Source organism: Echinops telfairi, unplaced genomic scaffold, assembly GCF_000313985.2.
Source record: "Echinops telfairi isolate 266 unplaced genomic scaffold, ASM31398v2 ScPeMD7_1713;HRSCAF=2227, whole genome shotgun sequence".
Lineage (NCBI taxonomy): Eukaryota > Metazoa > Chordata > Mammalia > Afrosoricida > Tenrecidae > Echinops > Echinops telfairi.
In genome coordinates, this window is record NW_022105611.1 from 859929 (window position 1) to 864367 (window position 4439).

Consider the following 4439-nt stretch of genomic DNA (forward strand, 5'->3'; position numbering starts at 1 on the left):
TATGTGCATTTGTTGCCCTCATCATTCTCAAAACATTTGCCTTCCACTTTAGCCCTTAATATCAGTTGCTCATTTTCCCCCTCCCTCCCCACTCCCCCCTCCCTTGTGAACCCTTCATAAATCATAAATTATTATAGTTTTGTCATTGTTTGCATTTTATTACTTTAGTTACACTTAAGAACAAGAACAGCACTTGGTGTGGCATTGTATGGGTTACAGTGTGTGCTTGCAGAAATGACTCAGTGGTTCCTCACAAGAATCTAGGAAGGGTTAGAGAACGATTTCCGTTTTCTGGGTACAGAAAGGAAGGCCAGGGGAGCTTATGAACCACAGCAAGAGTGGGGGCAGAGCCAGCATGAGTAAGCAGAGAGACAGGAGGAAACCGGGAAGATGAAGGGTCTAGGTCAAGGATGTGAGGAATGTCTAGTCCCTTGGGTCTGCCTCTGTGCAACAGAGAAGGAAACGGACTCACTCCATCTGGCAGTTAGGAGGCCATTAGCAGTGTTGTTGGTTGCCTATGATTAGCAAGGACTAATTCCATGGAGTGTGACAAGGCAAACTTTTGCACTGTCCATGGCTCCGTTAACCAGCAGTTCTTCCCAAAGAAGATCAAAATGGAGTGACCCTTGGTAAGTATTTGAGGAGACAATGTACGATTTTCATTTTGTTTTGTTTTTATGAGAAAGACTTGAATCTGGTTTATAAGAGTTACTCTTGGGCAATATAAGAGAAGTATAATAACCCCTCAGAGGGATTTGTTTGGCTGTGATCCTGATGGACACAAATCACTAGATCTTTTCTCCTCAGTGGGTTTGAACTGCCAATCTTGCAGTTAGCAGCTGAGCACTTAACCGTTTGTGTCTCTAGGACTCCTTAAAGAGGAGGTAGCTAAATATATTGGCACTGTACTGGTCCTTGCGATTCAAACCGGACTCATGGCCACCTCACCACAGCCAGCACGTAGCATTTATTACCGATGGTTGGATATGATGTTTAGCTGCAGAGAAAGAATCTGAGAGTGTTGCCATGGGTTCTGCGAGCTGAGAGATAGGAAGTAGCTGCAAGGCGAGGATAGCAGAGAAAGTAGAATGCTGCCAGTAGACTGTAAACTCTCTGAGAACCAGGACTTGGCTTCCCAACTCCCGAATGTTTACTCCTCGGGCAATAAGTGTTTTATGCTGTAAGACTCAGTGTCCGCGTTCTGTATTTTCTGAGTTTTGTGCTATCTCCACTAAATACAGAATCTGGCTTTCTGAAAATACAGGCAGTCACACAGGAAATCTTTACACCTTTGGGCTCCCGAGAGCTACACGGGAGGAATTAATGGGGATGATGAGCTCTCCTGATTATTCCGCTAAAGATGTGATGATGGGATTTAAAATGTATTCATTTTTGCTTAGTAAAGAGGTAATAAAGGATTGGTAGTCGAAATGTGAAATGGGAAAGCTCTGCCGACTGTCAACGTGAGGGAGGGTGTCCAAGGTCACTCGATTTGGCCTTCATTTGATAGCCTGGACTCGGAATCGCATACGGTTCAGCAGATTGAAAGATAGCTGTGACCAGATGACATCCCCACGAGTGACCAGGGATAGGATGAAGTCTGAATAAAGGAGGGTTCCCCTGACCCTGTAAACTTTCCAGGGACTAGCACAGAGAACTGTTAAATATTGTCCTTCAGGCCTTACAAGAGCCTTTGCCCAGAGCTGCTCCGCATATTTGTCCATCATTCACTATGTAAGTCAATAAGTGGGAGGAGAGGAAGGGATAAGAACGAGAGGTCACATGGGCCCTTCCCTAAACTCACTGGGTACCAAAGATATCTGGATGTGCAGAATATCCCCATCATGAATCTGCAAGGCCATTGTCACTTCCAGATAAGAGATGGTGCAGACTAAGTACCTCTGGGGACCAGTAGTAAGGGCTAGCTTCACTGGAATAGGCGGAGAAGGGCCTGGATCGGGCCTGGGGGTTCTGCAAGCAAATCCTCAATGTTTTGCTGCACAATCCCAGTCTGAAATCTTCCATTCCCTTCCTCCTTACAAACCTTCCCAACAGAGGAAATCACATTCACAAACCACACCTCCCGGTCTGCTCTTTAACCCAGCTGAAGTACAAACATGCCTTGTCAGAAATATAGACTCTGATTATTGCCTGGGGAATGAACCAAAAAAAACACAAAAAAACCCACAAAAACAAAAACAAACTCAACTCACTGCTATTGAGTCAGTTCTGACTCCTAGTGACCCCACAGGATAAGGTAGACCTGCCACTGTGGGTTTCTGAGACTGTAACTCGTTACCAGAGGAGAATGCCCCATCTTTCTCCCTGGTTTTTGAATGGTGTTTGAACAGCTGACCTTGAAGTTAGCAGCCCAGCTCATAAACTCCATAGCGCCAGGTCTCCCCTGGGAACGAGGGTCCCGGAATCTATAGAGGATTCCGAATGGTGTGAAGGGCTAATGCCCTGGGCTGCTAACAGAAGAGTGACGCTTGGAAGAAAGGCTTGGGATTCGACTCCCCTCCCACATGGAAAAGCAGTAACAACAACCACAAACCCATTGAGAACTTGCTGGAGTGGTTCTGCTCTGATACATATGGGCGATCCAGGAATTAGGGCAATTCCAGAGCGTTGTTACCTTTTTTCAGTATCATTTGAAAAAAATGTTGTTGTTGTGGATACACACAGAAGAACACAGACCAGTTCACCAGTTTCCACAATTTAGGGACATTTATTACATTTTTTAAGTTGTGTAAGCAATCTGATCCTTTTCTGAGTTGTCCTTCCCCGTTAACACAAGCGCCCTGCGTCCTAATTTTCCTATCTAACCTTTGAGGCGGTGGCTGTCACTTAGAGCCTGTGGGGCAGATCTTAAAGCACTCTGATCCAGGAGGACATTCTTCCTCGGCTCAGCTAAACTCTCATCTGTTTTCAGAAGACTTCGGGGGACACATTTGGTCAGATCACCTCAGGGCACTCGTTCCAGGGGGTCAGCTAGCCTCCGTCATCCAGTAAATCTAGATTCCACTTAAGTGTTAAATTCTGCTCTGCATTTCCACCTTTTAAGCAGGACTTTTCTGCGGAATCTTTGATCAAAATGTTCAGTGATGGTAGCTGGACCCTGTCCAGTGCGGCTCCCATGGCAAAGGAGGCGGCTGCTCCTGGAGTTCCATTTCTTTATTCCTGTTCTTGACTTTCTGTCTTCCTTTTTTACTCCAGGTAAATAGAGACCAATTGTTATGCCTTAGATGATCATTTGCAAGTTTTTAAGACCCCTGGCACTACACAGTAGACTGGGGGGCAGGAATAGAAGCATTCAACACTGGGATGTCCCATAAAAGCATGACCTGAGATTTCCAAACCAGCAACCCAAACCCCATCAGGGGGTTAGTTGTCTATCAGCAGCCTCATAAGCTATGTTTTGTTGTTGTTGTCATTGTTGGAAACATCCCTATCATACAACTTTTGCCAGGTCTACTTTTTATAGATGTACAATTGATAGCAATTATATTAAAGGGCAATTTGATGTCTATATGTGGAAAGGAAAAAACCAAACAAAACAAACCCATTGCCATCCAGCTTTTTTGACTCTTTTTTGACCTTACATGGGGTTTCAGAGACTATTACTCCTTCTGGGAGCAGACAGTCTCACATTCCCCCTAAGAAGCAGCAGGTGGGTTTGAACTCATAACCTTTCGGTTAGCAGACCATAGAGCCAGATATAACTGATGGTGCAGTGTCTTCCTCTTTGCTAGTGGAGACCAACACAATGCTACCTAAGGAAGCATGCTCTTCTGTGTACCTGGCTGCCTGGGTGGCTCCTTATATTTTATAGTCAGCTGACAGGTGAGGCCCAAGATGGGGCATCTCCCCTGGAAGGAGTCGGTAGGGCAGGGTTTCAGGGAGTGCAGCAGGAGCCTGCTGAGCAACGCTGCTCACCCAGGAGCAATTGAGGGCAGGCAAGCCAGGGAGCAATCAAGGAAAAGAGGGAGGTGCACTTTCAGCTTTGATTGTTCCAAGTCAATCAATTCCATGAACACTATATTGATAAGGGAGCAGTGTTGAGCCATATAACTGAGGTCTAGTCTGCCCCTTGGAGCAAAATTAATTGCTTCTGCCTCACTGTTTTCCTAGTACCTTGTCCAACTTGAATTGTTTTCTCCAAACAGGCTTGTAGTCAGTTTCTACCACATGCCTTGCTCTGTGCGCAGAAATAAGTCTCTGCTCTCACAGTTTGCAGTCCAGTGGAGGCCCCTTGCTGTTGAGTTGATTCTTCCTCATAGTGACCCTTCAGAGCAGAGTGGGGCTTTCCCACAGGGTTTCCAAGGCTGTGAATCTTTGTGAAAGCTGGTTGCCCTTTCTCCTGGGGAGTAGCTGGTGGGCTCGAACCGAGAACCTTTTGCTTAGCAGAGTGCTTAAGCAGAGCACCACCGGAGCTCCTG